This window comes from Saccopteryx bilineata, chromosome 9, assembly GCF_036850765.1.
Source record: "Saccopteryx bilineata isolate mSacBil1 chromosome 9, mSacBil1_pri_phased_curated, whole genome shotgun sequence".
Lineage (NCBI taxonomy): Eukaryota > Metazoa > Chordata > Mammalia > Chiroptera > Emballonuridae > Saccopteryx > Saccopteryx bilineata.
The window spans coordinates 93463431-93487646 of record NC_089498.1 but is presented as its reverse complement, the minus strand read 5'-3'; the positions used below and the strand labels follow the sequence as shown (position 1 = coordinate 93487646).

At 42.3% G+C, this 24216-nt stretch overlaps 1 protein-coding gene across 6 annotated transcripts in view; it reads left to right on the top strand.

The window, feature by feature from the left end:
• The window catches only part of PARG (poly(ADP-ribose) glycohydrolase), a 169656-nt gene that overhangs the window by 15349 nt on the left and 130091 nt on the right, over nt 1-24216 (top strand). The window lies entirely within an intron of this gene.

The window sequence follows — 24216 nt, the reverse complement described above, 5'->3', positions numbered from 1 at the left end:
TGAACTGGCCCCCTGTGTAAAAAGTTTGAGGACCCCTGGTACGAAATGCTAGGTGATTTCGTTGTTGCATAAACATCACAGATGTGCTTGCACTTACACAAACCTAGATGATGTAGCAAACTATACACCTAGTCTAAAAGCCTGTGCAGCATGTTACTGTAGAGAACAACATAGGATTAAATCAAGTGTAAGAGAAAACAGCACAGTCAAGGGCTGTGGTAAACACAGCTGTGTGAGGCTGCTGTGGGCTGTGTTTACAGTGCATGTTTTATAAGTAGAAAGAGCATGCTCTAAAGTGATGATAGAAGTACAGTGTGTCCGTAAAGTCATGGTGCACTTTTGACTGGTCATAGGAAAGCAACAAAAAGACAGAAATGTGAAATCTGCACCAAATAAAAGGAAAACTCTCCCAGTTTCTGTACGGTGATGTGGCAGCATGTGCACATGCGCAGATGATGACATAACACCGTGTATACAGCGGAGCAGCCCACGGCCATGCCAGTCGAGATGTGGATGGTACAGAGGAAAGTTCAGTGTGTTCTGTGGCTCGCTAAATTCGAATCCGTGACCAAAGTGCAACGTGAATATCGGTGCGTTTATAACGAAGCGCCACCACATAGGAATAACATTACTCGGTGGGATAAGCAGTTGAAGGAAACCGGCAGTTTGGTGGAGAAACCCCGTTCTGGTAGGCCATCAGTCAGTGATGAGTCTGTAGAGGCTATACGGGATAGCTACCTAAGGAGCCCTAAAAAATCTATGTGTGAGCCCACATCTAACTGCACTGAATAGGTATGAAACTGGGAGAGTTTCCTTTTATTTGGTGCAGATTTCACATTTCTGTCATCTTTCGTTGCTTTCCTGTGACTGGTGAAAAGTGCACCATGTCTTTATGGACACACTGTATAGTGTAATATATACATAAATCAGTCATTTGTTACCAAGTATCATGTACTATCCATAATTGTATGTGCTATACTTCCATGTGAATGGCAGTGCAGTTGGTTTGTGTACACCTACATCACCACAAACATGTGAGTGGTGTGCTTTCTGCACTTATGATGTCAGTAGGTGATAGGAAGTTTTGGCTCCATTATAATCTTATGAGACCACCTTTACAGGTGGTCAGCTGTTGACTGAAATTGTATGTTTTTCCAAATTTGATATTGTTTCTTTAGGTGAGATCCAGAAATTATATGACTAAATCAAAGAGCACAAAATTTTGTGGTCATGGATTTATGCTTTTAAATCATTTTCTGTTGGAGACTAGCAATGTAGTATGCATCAACAGTGGGTAAAATACTACTTTCACCTTATTGTTGGAGGAAAGGGCATTATCCATTTTGAAAAAATTGCAGTATACCTTTTTTTAAAATGATTTATTTTGAAATAATAATAGATTGACAAGAAATTATGAAATAACATATAGGGAAGTTCTATGTACACTTCATTCCACCTTCCCCAGTGTTAATTGCTTAAGTAGATGTAATATAATGTCAGAATCAGAGTTAACATAAAAGCTTATTAGAGTTTACCAGTTACATAATTGTAGATTTATGTAACCACCACCACAGTCATGATAGGAGCTGTTCTACCACCATAGTGCTCACTGGTGCTGCCCATTGTCCCACACCAACACCTTCCTGACTTCTGGCACCAGTCTGTTCTCCATCTCTGTAGTTTTGTTATTTCAAAAATGGTTACAGTGTATAATTTTTTAAAAATTATTTTATTTATTCATTTTTTAGAGAAGAGAGAGAGAGAAGGGGGGGAGGAGCAGGAAGCATCAACTCCCATATGTGCCTTGACCAGGCAAGCCCAGGGTTTTGAACCGGCGGCCTCAGCATTCCAGGTCGATGCTTTATCCACTGCGCCACCACAGGTCAGGCATACAGTGTATATATATATATTTTTGTATTTTTCTGAAGCTGGAAATGGGGAGAGACAGTCAGACAGACTCCCGCATGCACCCGACCGGGATCCACCCAGGCCCCTCCGGGGCGTTGCTCTTCCGCGACCAGAGCCATTCTAGCGCCTGGGGCAGAGGCCAAGGAGCCATCCCCAGCGCCCGGGCCATCTTTGCTCCAATGGAGCCTTGGCTGCGGGAGGGGACGAGAGAGACAGAGAGGAAGAAGGGGGGGGTGGAGAGGCAAATGGGCGCTTCTCCTGTGTGCCCTGGCTGGGAATTGAACCCGGGTCCCCCGCAAGCCAGGCCGACGCTCTACCACTGAGCCAACTGGCCAGGGCCCTGCACTTTTTTTTTAAGAGTGGTCCTTGATGTAGTTGGTTGCTACGAAGAAGTATTTCTTTGTTTACCAGTAGGTGGCACTGAAGCACAAATTTTAGTTTCTCTTGCACTGCTCTGGCTTCTTAGCACTCTGCTGGGTGGTGGAAAATGTTCCCTGGGCAGTTGGGCATCTATCTCCTCTCTGACTATGTCTCCTTAGTCTGAGGGCACCACCCCTCTGTGGAAATTGGTGGGCGATGGTGTTCCTAGCCTGTGAAATTCTAGCACTGGCCCCTGCAGCCAGACACTGCCAGCAGCACTGCACTGTTGAAGGTGCCTCCCCACCCCCTCTGGCTCAGTCCGATGATGGTTGGTGGTGAGTGAGCTGGGAGTGGCCAGAGGCCGGCTGGTACATTTCTGGCATTGTTTTCTTCCCATTAATGGCGACTGCAAGACCTCAGCTGCCTCACCTCTGTATTTCCACACTGTCACAGGGATTAGTCACAGGGTCCTGCCCCGGCTGCTCAGGAAAGTGCTTCTGCCTCTCTAGTTCTCAGGCTGCAGATACTATACTCTGTTGTCTGACACTCACTGCTATAGCTTCTGGGGCCCACGTCTGGCTTTGGGAAGGTAAGGGGAGGTGGTCAGCCCCCTCATCACATTCCTCTACCCCCTGCTTGTTTTCTGTGTGGCAAGGACTGCCACTAGACAACTGAGGCTGTGTCTTTGCCTTCAGTCTCCACCTTGGTCACTGGACTTGTTTGCAAAATGTACCAATCACTCAGGCAGGAACACTTACACTCAGTGTATCACTCTGCTCCTTGGGGTTGCAGGGAGTGCAGACCATACAGCCTGATAACTCCCCATAAGGAGACCTGCAGTGAGTTCTGGGTTCTGGGGTGAATGAATTTGCATTTTTGATGGGTTCCTGGATGCTTTTTTTTTTTTAAAGATTTTATTTATTCATTATAGAGAGGGGGGAGAGAGATAGAGAGAGAGAGAGAGAGAGAAGGGGGGAGGAGCAGAAAGCATCAACTTCCATATGTGCCTTGACCAGGCAAGCTCAGGGTTTTGAACTGGCAACCTCAGTGTTTCCAGGTTGACGCTTTATGCACTGCGCAACCACAGGTCAGGCCATGGTTCCTGGATGCTTTTGCTGCTGCTGGCTCAGCTACCACACTTTGAGAACCCCTAGTGGATGAAAGCATATAGAATAGAAATGAGAATCATGGGTTCTTAGTGTCAATTCTTTGTAGCTTTGGACAAGCCACATGACCCCATTTAGTTTCCTCATTTGTTAAATTGACAAAATAACCACTTTTTTCATCTTAATGACATGTTTTAAGGATCCAACTAACTAGTGTATCTGAAATTACATTTTTATTTATTTATTTTTATTTATTCATTTAGAGAGGAGAGAGAGAGACGACAGAAAGAGAGAGAGGAGAGACAGAGAGAGAGAAGGGGGGAGGAGCTGGAAGCATCAACTCCCATATGTGCCTTGACCAGGCAAGCCCAGGGTTTCGAACCGGCGACCTCAGCATTTCCAGGTCGACACTTTATCCACTGCGCCACCACAAGTCAGGCTGAAATTACTTTTTTTAAAAATTATTTTTATTTATTTATTCATTTTAGAGAAGAGAGAGAGAGAGAGAGAGACAAAGAGAGAGAAAAGGGGGATGGAGCAGGAAGCATCAACTCCCACCTGTGCCTTGACCAGGCAAGCCTAGGGTTTTGAACCGGTGACCTCAGCGTTCCAGGTTATGCTCTGAAATTACTTTTAAAATTCAGGATTGATAATCAAATATGTTGTTACTTTCTTACATCTAAAAACAAGTTTGTTTTGCCACTTAAAAAAAAGTTTGTGTCAACCTAGAGCACTGAGATTGCCAACTTGATCCCATTGTTGCCCGTTGGATCCCCAGTCAAGGCACATATGAAAAGCAATCAATGGATGTATGTATAGCTAAAGTGAGCAACTCGATGATACTTTCTCTCTCTCTCTCTCTTTCTTTCTCTCTTCCTTGCCCCCTCCTCTCCCTCCCCTTCTCTTTCTCTCCCTCTCCCTCCCTTCTCCCCCCTTCTCCCCTCCATCCCTCCATCCCTCCATCTTTCCCTCCTTCTCTCTCCCTTCCTCTTTCCCTCTCCCTCCCTCCTTCCTTCCCTCTCTCTCTCTCTCAAAAAAAATATTTTTTTTACCATTAACATATCTAAATTGCAGAAAATTTGGAAAATATAAGAAAGTAAACCATAGAAATGTCCTGGGATTTTGCTACCCAGAAACAATCACTGTTTAACATTTTAAAAAATGTAATTCTGTCCATCTACGCACTATGAATGTGAATTTTTTAAAATGTTATTTTTTTGCAATGAATGTCTTTGTGCCTGAATCTTTTGTGTTGATTATATCCTCAGAATAGATTCCTAGGCATGTAAATTATTAGTTTTAAGGCCTTTGACACATACTGCCAACTTGCTTTCTTAGAAGCTTGTGGTGGTTTGGTTCTCACCAGCAGTGCAGGTGAGCCCGCATCCCCATGCCCGGTTCAGTGTCTTTACTTACAGAGTATGCTAATACATAAAACGCACTGTATACTATTTTTGGCCGAATTAAGGGCTTAATATGTTTGTTAAATTTGTTGCCTAGGAAGATGTTCCTATAATATTCCAGCTTCTTAGAAAAGCAAATTTTGGTTAGGATAAAGTAATTTTCTGGCAGTTATGTAGTATCAGTGGAGGATACTATGTTTTAATGACATTACTGCTCAGACTCTGCAAAGTAATTTTCCTACATAAAACATGGGGGTTTATAACATAAATTACAAATTTAAAATTATTCCTTTCAGAATTTGAGATTATTTTTCTCTTGGGTGTACACACACACACACACACACACACACACACTATATTTTTTATAGACTGAAATAAGTATGTCAGTGACTTTTTTTTTTTAATTTTATTCATTTTTAGAGAGGAGAGAGAGAGAGACAAAGAGGGAGAGAGAGGAGAGAGAGACAGAGAAAGAGAAGGGGCAGGAGCTGGAAACATCAACTCCCATATGTGCCTTGACCAGGCAAGCCCAGGGTTTCGAACCGGCGACCTCAGCATTTCCAGGTCGACGCTTTATCCACTGCGCCACCACAGGTCAGGCCTGTCAGTGACTTGAGGAAAGGAAAAGAAAAGAAATGGCATTTATTGAGGACATAGGTGTACCAAAAGCAATAGAATATTGAGTTTAGATCTCAACACTTTTGTGACGTGAAGGTACCACATTCAGTGGAGAGAGGAAAATAGGTTAAGTAGCTATGCAGCATTAAGCAGGTGAACCTAGATTTGAACTCAGTTTAGCTCCAGCTCAAAATTGGTAACCAGTACCTATTCTTTGACTATATGAAGGACTATGTTATTTTTTATTGTAATGATATTTATCCCTTAAAGAACACTGAACACATTTATATACAAAGCATTGTACTATGAAAGAGACAATTAATTTTGATAGTCTTGTCCTCAGAAAACAGGGGTACTGTACGTGTCCATAGGTGACTAATAATTAGAGTGGAAAAAATGTGCTGTTAGAGTCTTTATACCTTTTTATTACCGAGTAAAATTCCATTGTGTGAATATTATCACATGTTGTTTATCCATTCATCAGTGGACATTTAGGGTATTTCCACTTTCTGGCTATCAACAGTCCGGTTGCTATGAACTTTCATGTGCAGGTTTGGTGTAGGCAATTGTTTTCAGTTCTCTTGTTTATAAATACTTAGGAGTTACTAGGTCATGTAGTAACTTTTTAACATTTTAAGGAACTGCCAAACTATTTTCCAAAGTTGATGCTTCATTTTGTGATCCTACCAGCAATGCACAAAGGTTCCAGTTTCTCACATCCTTATTTGTTAGTCTGTGTCCTTTTTTAACCATTATAGTTGGTGTGATGTAGTATTTCATTGTAGTTTCTATTGAATTTCAAATGACAAAGGAAGTTGAGCATCTTTTTGTGTATTTTTTTTTTTTTAATTTTTTTTATTTTTCTGAAGCTGGAAACAGGGAGAGACAGTCAGACAGACTCCCTCCCGCATGCGCCCGACCAGGATCCACCCGGCACGCCCACCAGGGGCTATGCTCTGCCCACCAGGAGGCGATGCTCTGCCCATCCTGGGCGTCGCCATGTTGCGACCAGAGCCACTCTAGCGCCTGGGGCAGAGGCCACAGAGCCATCCCCAGCGCCCGGGCCATCTTTGCTCCAGTGGAGCCTTGGCTGCAGGAGGGGACGAGAAGGACAGAGAGGAAAGTGCGGCGGAGGGGTGGAGAAGCAAATGGGCGCTTCTCCTGTGTGCCCTGGCCGGGAATCGAACCCGGGTCCTCCGCACGCTAGGCCGACGCTCTTTTTGTGAATTTATTGGCCATTTGTTTATCTTCTTTAGAGAAACATCCATTCAGATACTGTATTTCCCCATGTATAAAATGTACCATTTTCCAAAAATTTTGAGGTCTGTAAACTGGGTACTTCTTATACAGTGGTTGTAGATTTTTTTTACTTGCATTTCCCGCTTTTTTGCTCTTGTTTTTGCGCTCATTGTTGTAGAATTTTTTACTTGCATTTTCTGCTTTTTTGTGCTTGTTGTCTTTGTGCTTATTGTTTCGCACTTGTTACCGGTATATTATAGTAGGTTATGTTTTGCTACATCTGCCGTAGCAAAGATTTTTGTACAGTGCTGTATTCAAGTTAAAAGTGATCCAGTTTGCAAAAGTGAATGGAAATAGAGCTGCTGAACGTAAGTTTGGTCCTCCTCCAAATGAGAAATCAATCTGAGACTGGGTACAGGAAGAAGAAACCCTACTGAAAATGCCATGGCAGAAGAAGGCCATGAGAGGCAAGTCAGCAAAATGGCCTGATTTAGAGAAGGAACTGAAGATATGGATTGGAGAGCAAAGAGCAATTGGAATTCCTGTGTCCACAAAGATGGTTCAGCATGAGGCAAAAATAATTGCCGATGAAAAAGAAGTTACTGACTTCAAAGGAGGACAAAATTGGTGCTTCAGGTTCATGAAACAGAATGGACTAAGCATGCGTACATACACCTGACTTGCTCAAAAGATGCCTGAAGCTATGAACAGAAGGTGCTTGAATTTCATCGTTTTGTCATGCAGTGTCAGAAGACACATCAGTTTGAGTAGGGACAGATTGCAGATATGGACAAAGTTCCCCTTCAATTTAATGTCCCAAGTAACAGAACTATTGATAAGAAGGGGTGAAAACTGTAACTGTGAAGACAAGTGGACATGAAAAGAGCCATTACACAGTTGTTCTAGCTTGTTCTGCTGACAGAACCAAGTTGCCTCCTATGTTGATTTTCATACATGGAACAATGCCAAAAGAAGACATTCCTCGAGGAGTGACTGTCCACATTCCTGACAAGGTTTGGATGGACCAGGTTGGGATGAAGATCTGGTTTGAGAAAGTTTGGAGAAGGAGACCAGGTAGGCTCTTATGCAAACTTGCCCTATTGGTGCTTGATCAGTTCAGGGCACACATACCAAAAAACACAAAGAAGATGGCTACAGAGCAAAAAACAAAACTTGCTGTCAGACCTGGAGACTTGACATCCCAGCTCCAACCACTTGTCAGCATTAACAAACCCTTATAAGCTGCCATGAGAAATGAATGGAACCAATGGATGAAGTCTTCTGGGGACAATTTGATACCAGCAGGAAGAGTGTAGAAACCAACTATAGGAGAAGTTTGTACTTGGGTGAAAAGATCCTGGGATAATATCAAGATTGAGATAGTTGTCAAGTCATTTAATAAGTGTGGTATTTCAAATGCCATAGATCAGGTGTCGGGAACCTTTTTGGCCGAGAGAGCCATGAATGCCACATATTTTAAAATGTAATTCTGTGAGAGCCATACAACGACCCGTGTACATTACGCATTATCCAATAAAAATTTGGTGTTGTCCCGGAGGACAGCTGTGATTGGCTCCAGCCACCTGCAACCATGAACGTGAGTGGTAGGAAATGAATGGATTGTAATACATGAGAATGTTTTATATTTTTAACGTTATTATTTTTTTATTAAAGATTTGTCTGCGAGCCAGATGCAGCCATCAAAAGAGCCACATCTGTCTCGCAAGCCATAGGTTCCCGACCCCTGCCATAGATGTAACTGAGGATGAGGCAATATATGAAGACAGTGATTCGTCATCAGACACAGATGAGGACAAGCTAATGGATGGGAGTTTTGATAGTGATGAGGAGTTGTATGAATTTTATGATGAATAAGACTTGAGTTCAAAGTATTTATGAAATACTTTTTTTTTTTTTCAAATTTTGGGCCCCAAAATTAAGGTGTGTCTTATACATGGGAGCGTCTTATACATGGGGAAATAGGGTACTTTGTTCTTTTTAAAAATTGGGCTTTTTGTCTTTATTATTGAGTTGTAAGTATTCTTTATATGTTCTGGATGCAAGTTCCTTAGCCGATATTTAAGTTCCAGATATTTTCTCTCATTTTGTGGGTTGTCATTACATTTTATTTGTGGTGTTTTTTGAAGCACAAAAGTTTTTAATTTTGATGAAGTCTAATTTATTTATTTTTTCTTATGTGAGAAGCAGGGAGGCAGAAAGACTCCCACGTGTACCCTGACCAGGATCCACTTAGAAAGCCCTCTATGGGGCAATGCTCTGCTCATCTGGGTGTGTTGCTCCGTTGCTCAGTAACCAAGCTATTTTAGCATCTGAGGTGAGGCTGTGGAGCCATCCTTAGTGCCTGGGGCCAACTTGTTCCAACTGAGCCATGGCTGTGGGAGGAGAAATGAGAAAGAGAGAGAGAGAGAGAGAGAGAGAGAGAGAAGGGGGGAAAGGTGGTATGCCCTGACTGGGAATTGAACCCAGGACTTCCACCTATTGGGCTGACACTCTACTACCTAGCCAACGGACCAGGGCCTAATCTATCTATTTTTTTTTTTTAAGATTTTATTTATTGATTTTACAGAAAGAGGGGTGGGGGGAATAAGAATTTGCTTCATTTTAGTTGTCATTGCTTGCTTGTTGTGTCTGCCTTGACTGGGAAAGCCCAGGATTTGGAACCAGTGCCCGCAGGGTTCCAGGTTGATGCACTATCCACTGTGCCATTATAGGCTAGGCTCTATTTTTTTTGTTTTTTTGTTCATGTTTTTAGTGTTATATTTAAGAACCTAATCCAAGGTTGCAAAGATTTACTTTTTGTTTTCTTCTAAGGATTTTATGGTTTTAGCTCTTACACTTAGGTCCGTGACTATTTTGAATTACCATTGTTTGTTATTTCTTTAAGTGAGAAGCAGGGAGTCAGACAGACTCCCCACATGCTTCCTGACTGGGATCCACCTGGCAACCCCCCATCTTGGGTTGACATTTGAATCAACCAAGCTATGGTCAGTGCCTGGGGCTGACGCTCAAACCAGTTTGAGCCACTGGCTGCTGGAGGAGAAGAAAGAGGGATGGGGGAGGGAGGGGAGAGAAGCAGATGGTTGCTTCTCATGTGTGCCCTGACTTTGAATTGAGCCCGGGATGTCTGCATGCCAAGCTGACATTCTATCTACTGAAGCAATTGGCCAGGGCTCCATGACCCATTTGGGTTAATTTTATATAGTGTAAATTAGGGGTCCAATTTTATTGTTTCTCATGTGAATAGTCATTTTGAGTTTATTTTCATAGAGGGTATGAGGTAGAGGTCTGATTTCTTTTTTTTTTTTTTTTTTTTTGTATTTTTCTGAAGCTGGAAACGGGGAGAGACAGTCAGACAGACTCCCTCCCGCATGCGCCCGACCGGGATCCACCCGGCATGCCCACCAGGGGCGATGCTCTGCCCACCAGGGGGCGATGCTCTGCCCCTCCGGGGCGTCGCTCTGCCACAACCAGAGCCACTCTAGCGCCTGGGGCAGAGGCCAAGGAGCCATCCCCAGCGCCCAGGCCATCTTTGCTCCAATGGAGCCTTGGCTGCGGGAGGGGAAGAGAGAGACAGAGAGGAAGGGGGGGGGTGGAGAAGCAAATGGGCGCTTCTCCTATGTGCCCTGGCCGGGAATTGAACCCGGGTCTCCCGCACGCCAGGCCGATGCTCTACCGCTGAGCCAACCGGCCAGGGCTGATTTCATTATTTTCCATGTGGCTCTCTGGTTGCCCGAGTGCTGTTTGTTGAAAGGACTATTCTATCCCTATTGAATTGTCTTGGCACCTTTTCAAAAAATCAAGTGACCATAAACAGGGTTTATTTCTGGCTTCTCATTTTATGTCAGTGATCTATGTGTCTGTTTATGCCACTACTACAGTCTTACTTACTAGAGCTTTATGGTAAATTTTAAATTGGGAAGTGTGAGTCCGCTTTGTTTTTTTTCTAGTCTATTTTGGCAACTTGAGATCTTTTGTATTTCTATGTGAATTTTAGGTCAGCTAGTTAGTTTCTGCAGAACGTTAGCTATGAAGGGCAATTTTAATAATCACATTGGCAGAATCCAAACTAATTCTGCATCTTGAGAGAGTACAGTGATCTCAGGGCTTCTTTCCAACTTCTGACCCATGTGATGTCTAAGGCAGGCCTCCAGTAAGTAATAGAAGCCCATACCTTGTATAAGAATCCCCTGAATTTGAGTAACACTCTTGAAGTGATGTAATTTTTGATGCAATGAAAAATTGGCCAAACTAACAATCTTTTCTCACTTAAATTATAAAATGCAAGTGGTCTGTTTTCATTTTGTAATTTTCTGTGATTAAATGGGACACAGTTGTGAATTTTGATAAGAAGAAGTAATGTTCAATTTGATACCTTGTGATGGCAGTAAAACATGTCATTAGTTAAAATAATTCTGTCACCTTGCTGTGAGGTGTGTAGTCATCTTTTCCCCTTAGAGTACTAAGACAGGACCTCGTCTCCCCTTTATCTAGTGACCTTTCCCAGAAGCATTCATGTGTAGATCACAAATATAAGGTGATTACCAAGGTGCTAATGATAGTTTTACAGTTTTAGAGAGTAGAGTCACTACATTTTGACCTGATTTTTATTTATCATACAGAGAGCTGGAGGAGTCCCCACAACTGTACTTTATTTGTTATTATTTCCTTTAAGTTTTGCCCATATATATAACATTTTATAGTTACATCCAGATATAAAAATATTTTATAAAGTCTAGGTTACATAGCTTTATTTTTAGTCTTAATGGTTGCATAATATTCCATCAGATTGATACATTACTTGCTCAGCCATTCTAGTGTTAGAGATTTAAGGAAATCTATTTGTGAAAGAATGCCTAGAGATTGAAGCATTTTCTTCCCTGTGACATTTTTATTCTGTTATTGTCAGTGTACTTAACAAAAGACCTCAGATGTGCAATGCAGTTGTTTATTTCTTTGTGCGTCAGACCTCCAAAGTTATGATATAGCACTTGACCATCTCATGGCCCAGAGAAATATTGAATAGCATTGTCCAGGCTGCAGGGGTTAGTGAGAACTAAGTGTTAGACATACATGTCGGAGGAAGAAAAAAACAATTGTTTGGTTAGATTTTAAATTATAAATGAATTATATTTGTGTTGTTTCATCTGTGTCCATGTTTTGGAGTCAGAGCACTATTTTTTTGTGACAGAAACAGAGAGAGAGAGCCAGAGAGAGGGACTGACAGACAGGAAGGGAGAGAGATGAGAAGCATCGATTCTTTGTTGCGGCACCTTAGTTGTTCATTGATTGCTTTCTTATATGTGCCTTGACCTGGGGGGGCTACAGCAGAGTGAGTGACCCCTTTGCTCAAGCCATCAACCTTGGGCTCAAGCCAGCGACCTTGGACGTCAAGCCAGTGACCTTTGGGCTTAAATCAGTGATCATGGGGTCATGTTTGTGATCTCACACTCAAGCCAGAGAGCCTGCGCTCAAGCTGGTGAGCCCGTGCTCAAACCGATGAGCCCGTGCTCAAGCCAGTGACCTCAGGGTTTCAAACAGGGGTCTTCTAGGTCCCAGTTCGATGCTCTTTTCACTGCGCCATCACCTGATCAGGCTAGAGTACTTTTTTAAAAGGGTTTCCTAAATTTTGCTTAATAGTATTTGGAAATTAAAAAAATATATTGATTGCTTTATAGAGAGAGAGAAAGGGAGGGAGAGAGAGAGAGAGAAACATCAATTTTGTTGTTCCACGTATTTATGGACTCACTGGTTGATTTTTGTATTTGCCCTGACTGGGTTTTTAACCTGCAACCTTGATGTATCAAGACAGTGCTGAAAACAACTGAGCTACCTGGCCAGGGCTGGAAATTCTTTACTTAAATATTATATTGGCTTGCTTTGCTTAGGAATAAAAACAAGACATCAAAAAAAAAATTTTTTTTTTTTTTTTTTGGATTTTTCTGAAGCTGGAAACGGGGAGAGACAGTCAGACAGACTCCCGCATGCGCCCGACCGGGATCCACCCAGCACACCCACCAGGAGGCAATGCTCTGCCCCTCCGGGGCATCGCTCTGTTGCGACCAGAGCCACTCTAGTGCCTGGGGCAGAGGCCAAGGAGCCATCCCCAGCGCCCAGGCCATCTTTGCTCCAATGGAGCCTCGGCTGCGGGAGGGGAAGAGAGAGACAGAGAGGAAGGAGAGGGGGAGGGGTGGAGAAGCAGATGGGCGCTTCTCCTGTGTGCCCTGGCCAGGAATCGAACCCAGGACTTCTGCACGCCAGGCTGACGCTCTACCACTGAGCCAACCAGCCAGGGCAAGACATCAATTTTAATACTTTGCAGTTATGTTTATTTTGGGACTGTTAATATTTATCTCCTTAAACCTTGTTTTGGCTAATTCTGTAAGTAATCAATTTTGTAACCTAGACTACCTGAAACAGGAAGCATTAATATCAACAGTCATTTAGTGTGATTTCCAGTTATTACCTACACATGAGTGTCTAGAATCAGAGGTAAGAGACCCAGAGCCCTGATGATCCTGCTGTGTGAGCCTCCTCATTTGGGATGAAGTGAGGAGTATTGTCTAAGTCTTTATTGTGTTGTCAGAGCCCAGTAAAGATTACAGAGATCAATCTGTTATTTTTAAATTTATAGTTAAATATTTAGGTGCTACTGAGCTGAAATGGCGATTATTTAGTGTTTTTTTGCATTCTGTGCTAATATTGGATTTCACTGCCAGCTGTTGGAGGTGCCAGGAACAAATAATCTGTGTTTTATGGGTCTCCTGTGTGGTGTTCCACAAAATTAAACTCAAACACTTCAATAATTTGTATTCTAAATGAATCGATACACTTATTGCTAGCATTTTCCGCAGGAAAGTTTAGCAAAATGTCTTATATATTAGAAAAGCTTCTCTATTAATGTATTTTATGGATATTTTAAATACATTCATCTTACAGCACCTGTGATGCTATTTTCATTCTTATTGAATTAACTTGTGAAATTTACATAGCACATTGAAGCTACAGTGATTAAAGATGGGTGTGGGGGTATATTTAAGAGAGGTCACTTCTGTTTCTGTGGTCCTGGCTTCTATTTCTGGACTTGGACAGTAGTTTAAAAATAAATATTCGCTCTATAGTTATTTATTAACTATAGAGCGAATATTTAAAATATTAAATAACCTACAGATTTTATGTGATTTTTGTGTAGTTTAAAAACATACAGATTTTTTTTTTTTTTTTTGCATTTTTCTGAAGCTGGAAACAGGGAGAGACAGTCAGACGGACTCCCGCATGCGCCCGACCGGGATCCACCCGGCACGCCCACCAGGGGGCGACGCTCTGCCCACCAGGGGGCGATGCTCTGCCCATCCTGGGCGTCGCCATGTTGCGACCCTCCTGGGTGTCGCCATGTTGCGACCAGAGCCACTCTAGCACCTGGGGCAGAGGCCACAGAGCCATCCCCAGCGCCCAGGCCATCTTTGCTCCAATGGAGCCTTGGCTGCGGGAGGGGAAGAGAGAGACAGAGAGGAAGGCGCGGCAGAGGGGTGGAGAAGCAAATGGGCGCTTCTCCTATGTGCCCTGGCCGGGAATCGAACCTGGGTCCTCCGCACGCTAGGCCGACGCTCTACCGCTGAGCCAACCGGCCAGGGCCAAAAACATACAGATTTTATGTGATTTTTGAATATGTATTTCACAATGAATGTAAATGTTAATTTATTCAATATAGAAAGCTTTACATTCTAAAAATGATTTGTATAGCAAACTTTTCAGGACATATGTTAGTTATCCTATGGAAAATTTTTTTTTTTATTTATTTTTTTACAGTGACAGAGAGTGAGTCAGAGAGAGGGATAGACAGGGACAGACAGGAACGGAGAGAGATAAGAAGCATCAATCATTAGTTTTTCATTGCACGTTGCAACACCTTAGTTGTTCATTGATTGCTTTCTCATATGTGCCTTGACCGTGGGCCTTCAGCAGACTGAGTAACCCCTTGCTGGAGCCAGCAACCTTGGATTCAAGCTGGTGGGCTTTTGCTCAAACCAGATGAGCCCGCGCTCAAGCTGGTGACCTCAGGGTCTCGAACCTGGGTCTTCCACATCCCAGTCTGACGCTCTATCCACTGCGCCACTGCCTGGTCAGGTGGAAACTTAAAGTTTTTAGTGACTATTTTATTTTATTTTCATGTTTAGTTTTATGTCTGAAATAGAGAAGATAGGAATGTATAGGCCTCTTATTTCCTCATTCTTACTGATTTATATATAAAGCTGCCATAAATAACAAGGGTGATCTTTGTTTTGTGCGGTTATTTTTTAAGATTTTATTTATTCATTTTAGAGAGGGGGGAGATAGAGAAAAGAGGGGAAGGAGCAGGAAGCATCAACTCCTATATGTGCTTTGACCAGCCAAGCTCAGGGTTTCAAACCGGTGACCTCAACATTCCAGGTCAACACTTTTATCCACTGTGCCACCACAGGTCAGGCCAATTCATATATTAATTACATGATAAAAAGTTAAATATAATGTGTTGAAAGTTTAGGCAAAAATTGTAGGATAAATCATTTGTCATTAAATAGCATATTCTAGTGATTTTTAAAAAAATTTATTTATTCTTTACAGAGACAGAGAGTGAGCCAGAGAGAGGGACAGACAGGGACAGACAGACAGGAATGGAGAAGAGATGAGAAGCATCGATCACCAGTCTTTTGTTGCGTGTTGCAACACCTCAGTTGTTCATTGATTGCTTTCTCATATGTGCCTTGACTGCGGGCCTTCAGCAGACAGAGCAACCCCTTGCTCGAGCCAGCGACCCTGGGTTCAAGCCGGTGGGATTTTGCTCAAACCAGATGAGTCCGTGCTCAAGCTGGCGACCTTGGGGTCTCGAACCTGGGACCTCTGCATCTCAGTCCGACTCTCCATCCACTGCGCCACTGCCTGGCCAGGCTTCTAGTGATTTTTAACCTCCGATCAGGGACCAGTTGGCCAGAAATTTTGTGCTGAGCCACAAAGGAGTTAACCAACCAGCGGTTGAAAACCATTGGCATAAAACACAGTAGTTGTATTTTTATGCATCACTTGACTATCAGTGCTTTCATACATAACTAGTGTTTGTGGACTTCCTGGCCTTTGGGATGGGGTATAATGTTATGGGTAGCCTATCCAATAACTGTATCAAATAATACTGTTTTTTTGTGTATTAAAAATTTTAGAACAAAAATATTAGATGATCATTTCTTTTTTTTTCTGTCTCTGTTTCCCTCTCTTCATTCTCCTACCCCATTGCCCACCACCAGAGTGTCTGTAAACATTTCATGAAACATTAGTGTGCTTTAGAAGAGTTTGGAAAAGCTGATGTGTAAGGTAACAGGTTATTGTAACCACTTTTTGAAATCAGAATAAATTTCTTTAACTAATAACCAGTAAAGATTGTGGTCTTCCACAATAGCCTTCTTTTTGGGGGGAGGAGGGTATGCAGAAATAAGTTCCTGAATGTATATAAACACATTACTTCTTAGCTTCCAGTTCCAAATTGAATTTCTTCATAGCTAATCTATTTTCTGGATTGTTCTTCAAAGCTTAAAAAATTTAAAGTATTCTTGTTAAATTTGTCAAATTTCTAATAAAATGAAAGCAGCCTAGCAGCCTTGAATGTTTTATAAAACCACAGCTAATGTCTTTTTATCTCTCTAGAATTTGAACCTCTGATGTGGAGGTCAGTGGAAATTTAACCTTTTTGGATTTCTTCCCTTGGTGACTCACAGTCTCTAGGATCAATAAGGTCTGCATTGCCTTACAGCTTGACTTAATATAATTTATGAGAACTATAGAAGCCGAAAGAGAGCTAATCAGTCACTAACATATTAAATGTTAGGTTCATACGAGAAACGTGGACTCTCCTCTCCCCCTACCTGATTTGGATAATGTCTGCTTTTAAGTTGGAGCTTGTGTTGAGGGTCTCGTGTTTATGATTTATTGTAAATAATGCGTATCTCAGAAGACTGATTAATCTAATTTGGATTAGGAATCTTGCTTTATAAACTTGGTGAGTTGTTATAGATGACCAATTTTAGTTGAGCTCTCTATGCAGCAGATCACTGATGAAATCTGAGTTTATGTTTTGTGTTTGTGAAATACTGTCTGAGTTGTATTTCTGTGTGTGGAGGACAGGGGGATAGAAATTACAGATACCCTAAAGTGGAAATGCATTCAGTAGACTTCCTCTTATATTCTAATTATGAAATTAAGCTGGTACCTTAATGTTCTCTAACTCCAACCTTATTCATTTGGTTCATATAGCTGGGGAAGCCATTACTTTTAAATATTGCCAAGGCATTGATTATATAGAAATCTACTCTGTTAGAGGGATGGTAATAATTACATGTTTTAATCTCTCCCTTGGTTTATATCTCTACCAACTAAGGTTTTTTTTTTTTTACATGATTTGACATACCTTGATTTATTTAATGTAAAATAAAATGTAAAAATTAATTTACATTTATATTATTTTTGCTTCTACTCATTAAAAAATAAATTTTGTATTTCTTTTGGCTAAGCTCCTAACTTTCATCTACATGTAAAATCTTGTTTCACACCCAAAGTATTTTTGTAGTATATATTATCTAAACATAAAAATAATAGAGGAAATAAAAACAATATATATCTGTCATTCAAATTTATCTACTGTTATAGTATGTAGCCTTTATAAACAATGCAGTAAACTTGGTCATAAAGACTAAACAAACTCATTGTCTTATTGATGCAGAGAGTATACCATTAGCTCTATGGTAGCTGAATCTACTGAGGACTGAGCCAAAAGTCTTCTACGTATTTTACTGTTGATACTAGTTGTGAAAAGTTCTTAGCCATGATAATGACAGGTAATGATTAATTTCACAAGGCAGTCAGATTCTAAGCTGTCTGAGCAGTTATTCTTTATAGTGTTAAAGAAGTTTTTAATAAGCTGAATAGCATCATACCTTGCTGCCTCAGATGCTCTTTGATACATGAAGAGCACTATGAAAAGACATTTGCCACAACAAGAACCATTTCCAGCATAGTGAAATACGGAACATTTTAAAATAAACTCCCAAGCGATGCTATTAGTCTAATCTGCCTCAGGTCTGGGAAGCCCAGCTTAAAGATATATAAGGTGTCAATCCATTCAAGGCTGCTGTAACAATACAATAGACTGTGGGGTGAATAAACCACAGAAATTCATTTCTCATAGTTCTGGAGGCTGGCAGAGTCCAAGATCAAGGCCGTGGTAGATTCAGTCTCTGGTCTCTTTTCGAAGGGCACTAATGCCAGTCATGAGGACTCCATGCTTATGATCTAATCTCTTCTCAAAGGACCCACCTCTGAATGCCCTCCCACTGGGGATTAGGTTTCAGCATGTTGCTGGTGGAACAGGGTTCTTGTGGTGTTGCAAGAAAAGCATTTTGGGAGACCCACACAGGAGGAAGAGGTTTCATGTTAAGATTTAATGGGGTTGAAGTGGAAGGCTGCCCACAGGTACCTCATGTCTCACCTCTGTTTATCCCATCATGAAGAAAGTCTAGTTTTGTCTTTATCAGGCCCAATACAAAGACCAGTGTCTATAATTCAGTTTATATCCAAGCTTAGTCTGGCCTAGCCTTTGTCCTGGTCCAGCTAGCAGAAGCTGTGTCCCCAGCTGCGCTCTGGTTGGCATTGTGTTGCTGTACCCAGGCTTACACTCAGAGGCTGCAGGAGCCTGCCCTTTGGAGTCCCTGTGGCTGCTGGCCTATGAGACTCGTAGGGCTGCATAGCTACTTGGAGAATAAAGGAATGGGAGAAGCGTAGTTACCAAGCAAGAGAGAATAGAAAGAGAGCTCTTTGTTAAGCTGATTGTATTACCTCTGGCTTTGGGAAGGATTAGGTGTCCTACAAACTAACTGATCAACTACCTAATCTTTCAGCTGTACTGGATCCTCCCCCTAACAAATCCATTTCCTAGATCTTCCAGGGTTCTATGTCCTTATCCAGTCCAATCCTTTTCCCACACTAGGCTAACAGGACTCTATGGCTGCCATCCTTGTTTCTACCGCACGTGCCTCAAAGTAGAAGTGCCTCCCCATCGCGCTTCTTGATTTCTACTGAGCATGTGCCCAGCAGAGGAATTTCTCCTGCTGTTTTTATTCTTACCGCCTCATAGTCCTGGGGATTGGACTGGTTGTACCTTGGGGAGATTGAAAAGCTGGTTCTTCCTTCTTCCTGGAGCAGAGAGGTAGTGGAGGTGGTGGTGGTAATCCCCTTAGCAGGGCGAGGCTGTGATCCCGGGAGGTTGCCGAAGCTGTTAACATCCTAGGGAAGCAAGCAGGCTTTTTAATGTCTGATTGCCTTTCCTTCTTTTCTTTGTTAATATCTAGTTACTTACACTGACAAACATGAATGAGGGGAACAGTCATTCATAAAGTAGCACAGGGGCATTCTTCCATTGAGAGTGGAATTAACGAGTGCTTACTGTCTTAGTTCACTGGAGAGCAGCCTTCTACAGTTTCCTTCCCTGTAGTTGACTTCTGACTTCCTTTGTAAACTTTTCCTTCTTCCTGCCTAAGTTGTAGACCATCTCAGCTTCAATTTGTTTGCAAACTCTTATACATTAAGGGGTTAGCTCTGTCTCCTTCTAGACTTCTACCCTTGTGATAATCTTAGTGTTTCTTGGAACAACCTATTTGAATTATCCGTGGTAGAGACTGGTGGTGCTTGTTATTGGGAGGTTTACTATATAGCAGGGGTCCCCAAACTTTTTACATAGGGGGCCAGTTCTCTGTCCCTCAGACCGTTGGAGGGCCGGAGTATAAAAAAAACTATGAACAAATCCCTATGCACACTGCACATATCTTATTTTTAAGTAAAAAAACAATGGGAACAAATACAATATTTAAAATAAAGAACAAGTAAATTTAAATCAACAAACTGACCAGTATTTCAATGGGAACTATGCTCCTCTCACTGACCACCAATGAAACAGATGCCCCTTCCAGAAGTGCGGCGGGGGCCGGATAAATGGCCTCAGGGGGCCGCATGTGGCCCACGGGCCGTAGTTTGGGGACCCCTGCTATATAGTGAGTACAGTATAAGCAGTGTGTTTTATCATTTAATTCTCACAACTACCCAATTAGGTATTAGATAAGCTACATACCAAGGCCTATAGAGTTCAAGTAACTTGCTCATGATGAAGCCAAGGATTTCAACCCAGGTGTCTTTTCATTCCAGAGTGTTCTCTCAACTATTATGCTCATTGTGATAGTTCACATCTGGGAGTGATTCTGCTTCCCAGAAGATGATTGGTAGTGCCTGGAGACATATTTGGTTCTCACAGCTTGGAGAGAAGTGCTCCTGGCTTCTGGTGGGTAGAGACCATGGATGCCACTAAACATCCCATGTTGTCAATGTAAGAAATGTCCAAACCTGTAAGAATTTTTTATGAGTCTATTTGAGCCAAATTGATGATAGTTGCCAGGAAGCAGAGTAGTAACTGATTGAGAAAATGCTCCAGAGAATGGCAGTTTTGCACCTTGTTTTATACATTGCAATCGAAGGAGGAAGAATAAGGGAATTACATGAAATCCACAGGTGATATATCAGGGAAGCAGGAGAGAGCAAAGCAGGGAAATTTCTGGATTGGGTAAAAAGTAAAACAAATAGAGACTCCTTTTACATAGGTGAGTACAGGACAGTTACACAATTAACATGAGGGGATTTGTGGTCTCTGCTCTGGTGTAGTGCTTGTGCTTTGAGGGGTCCAGAAAAAGGAAATTACTTTGATATTCCAAAGGTAGATTATCAGATATGTTATCATAGATGCAAAAAAAGACAGGCTCAGTTAAGGTGAAGGTTGACCTTTGTTGGGGAATAATATCAGCCTAGGCCCTAGGACATGACTACCACCATGAACTGCTTTTGTTAGGAAGTTTTGGTTTCAGACCATCCTATGAGGTTGCTTTAGGTTTCAGAGTTTGTAAGATCACCATGCAGGCCTCCCCTGAGCTTGTCAGGTTCAACATGTGGCCCATTTTTTGTCCACACAATGAAGAGGATGCCACTCCCCATGAGAGAATGTTATCCAGCCCCAAAGGTCACTAGTGCCAAGATCAAGAAACCCTGTTCTAGTGCAGTGGTTCTCAAGGTGTGGCTCCTGAACCAGCGGCAACAGCATCACCTGGGTACTTGTTAGAAACGTAAGCCCCCGCCCCCCAGACTCACTGAGTTAGAAACTCCAGGGGTGCAAGGCCCAGCTTCTGTGTTTCACAAGCCCCCAGGTAACTCTGATGTACCGGGAATTTTGAGAACTACTGCTCTCCTCCATCGTCTTTCTCATAGCACTCTTTGGATGGTATCTGCCCCGCAGTTTTTTACCTATTGGCAGTTTTGCCTTCTCAGATAGAATGTACTTGGATGAAAAGAAGTCATTTTTCTCCTTAGTTCCACTGTTGATTTCTGTCCAATGCTGGATTATGTAATCTTGTTCAAGATGTGTGAAAGCCTAAGGTTATATTTGTCATCTGGTCTGAGGTAGAGCTCAGATTCATTTGTGTGCGGTGGTGCAGGCCATCAGAGCCAGCCTTTACCCTAACATAGAGAGCCACTGGGTCATACCTGCTGTCCAAACATGAGTCAGCTGGGAGTGGTTAGGGGAAGGAGCAGAATCATCACAGACACTGGTTGAATAAAGCTAGGGTAGCCCAGTTGTTCAAAGATATGACTTACAGGTAGAAAAAAGAGCTTAGAAAAATTCTCTGAAAGAGGTAGCTTTCATGGCCTGTGTCTGGCATCTTTTAAAAGCACTGATCTAGGGAGGGCACCTTCCCACATCCAACAGCCTCTGTTCCTTTGAATTATATTTCTCTTCTTATTCTTGTCTACCTATCTTTCATACCTTTTTCTCTTAGCCCCTGGATATCAGCTTGGGCAGCTTTGGTGGTATTCATGTTGAAGACCCATGTGCTAATCTGACTCATGTCTATATGTGATAACCTCTACTGTGTTAACCTGTGTGACAACATATGATCCCAAATTGGACCAGATTGTTCACTGGGCCAATTCCTTCTCTGAGATTATGTGTTCTGAATTTCCTACCAAAGCCTCCTAGTTCTCTACTCTCTTATTCCTTCTCCACTCTGCGTTTAAGGCCACTGTTTCTCTTTTCTTCTGGGCCTCTGTTTTCCTAGTGGTGGTGTTCAAATACTTGGTAAATAAGGGTTGAATGGTCAGGTTTTTTATTTTTATTTTTTGTATTTTTCCAAAGTTAGAAGTGGGGAGGCAGTCAGACAGACTCCCACATGCACCTGACTGGAATCTACCGGGTATGCCCACGAGGGGGTGATGCTCTGCCCATCAGGGGCGTTGCATAGATTCTGCAGGAACCATTCTAGCGCCTGAGGTGGAGGCCATGGAGCCATCCTCTGCGCCCAGGCCAACTTTGCTCCAGTGGAGTCTTGGCTGTGGTAGGGGAAGAGAGAGACAGAGAGGAAGGAGAGGGAGAAGGGTGGAGAAGCAGATGGGCGCTTCTCTGTGTGCTCTGACTGGGAATTGAACCTGAGACTTCCACATGCTGGGCCGATACTCGACTGCTGAGCCAACTGGCCAGGGCCTGAATGTTCAGGTTTTTATGTTATATATTACATCCTCCTACTGGGAATAATTCTGTGGAGTCATATAGTAAAGAAACATGCTTAGTTTTGGTTACCCAAACAGTTTTCCCAAACTTATTTGTGAACAGAACCCCTTTCTGTGTAAGTTTATGATTTCCCTTGTAGCTAGTATTCCATGAAACACACCTAGCAAAGTAGTTGTAATCTATTGTTTCTCATCTGCCTTCCTAAATCTACCTGCCCAGCCTGGTAGTGTAGTCTACTTTTTCATCTAGATCCTTCTTGACCTTTGGTATCTCTAGTTTCCAACTCTGATAGCATTCAGCTAATTGCTTCATTTGCTCTAACAAGTAAGGTTATACTTGTTAAAAGAGGAAGGGAGGGATATAAGGGAGGAGTGGCAGGAAATAAGTCACAAGTCTTACTGATAGCTCTCCTGAAAGTTCATGTTACTGAATTTAAACTTGGCCTTTGGTTCTTCATGCCATCTTTTCTTTCTTTCTCTCCTGTTCTGTCGTTCTGAACCTTTCCATTGTTCTTTTATGTTTGCCCATACTCTACTATCTATTTGCTTCTATTTCTCACATCATTTGGAGATTTACAGTCATCTAAAAGGGTAAATTCTTTCAGTTCCTTCATTTTAGGTTTTCAGTATTCTTCATCTTTTTCTTGATATCTCAAAATAAAAGCTAGTCTTACTTCATTCCTCAAACTCAGCATATAAAGCAGAATTATACTTCAGGATGCATTTGTTACCATCTGTATTCTGACTTCATCCTTCTTTTCCCCAAAGCCTGGTTTTAATACTTGCTTGTACTGTAGTGTTCAATATAGCCATCACTTGTTATCAACTTTTTACTTGTCCATCTCCCATGCTCTTCCATGAAGGAGGCTTTACTACTCAGTGCTGGGCACATTCAGATCTTTTATCTTCAGAGCTTTCTCTCTGTCAGCTTCTTATATAAAGACACCATGACTTTATTTCCTAGATACTTCTCAGGTCTTGCCTGTATTTCTGTTGTAATTGTCTAATGCCATTGTCATGATGGCTGACCCCCATGTTCAGTATTGCTCCTTTTAAATCCATCCTTCATGCTGCTCATCCACCATGAGCTATCTGAAGCATGTATCTTAACACCCATGTGACACCTTATCTACTGTATTTCCCCATGTATAAGATGCTCCCATACATAAGATGCACTTTAATTTTGGGGCCCGAAATTTGAAAAAATAATGTATTACATAAAATTATTGAACTCAGGTTTCATTCATAAAATTTATACAGCTCATCATCACTGTCAAAACTCCTATCCATTAGCTTGTCCTCATCTGTGTCTGATGATGAATCACTGTCTTCAACAATGAGCCTAAAAACCTGACCAGGTGGTGGCACAGTGGATAGAGTGTCAGAGTAGGATGCGGATGACCTAGGTTCAAAACCCCGAGGTCGCTGGCTTGAGCGCGGGGTTGCTGGCTTGAGCATGGAATCATAGACGTGACCCCATTGTTGCTCGCTTGAGCATGGGATCATAGACATGACCCCATGGTTGCTGGCTTGAGCCCAGAGGTCACTGGCTTGAAGCCCAAGGTCGCTGGCTTGAGCCCAGAGGTCACTGGCTTGAAGCCCAAGGTCGCTGGCTTGAGCCCCAGGTCGCTGGCTTGAGCAAGGAGTCACGCATTCTGCTGCAGCCCCCTGGTCAAGGCATGTATGAGAAAGGAATCAGTGACCAACTAAGGAGACTAAGGAGCCACAACAAAGAATTGATGCTTCTCATCTCTCTCCTGTCCTGTTTCTATCTGTTCCTCTCTGTGTCTCTGTCACACACACACACACACACACACACAAAAGTGCGAAAAAGTGGGAAATGCAAGTAAAAAAATCTATAACCACTGTATAAGAGGCACCCAGTTTTAGACCCCAAATTTTTCGAGAAAGGGTGCGCCTTATACATGGGGAAATACGGT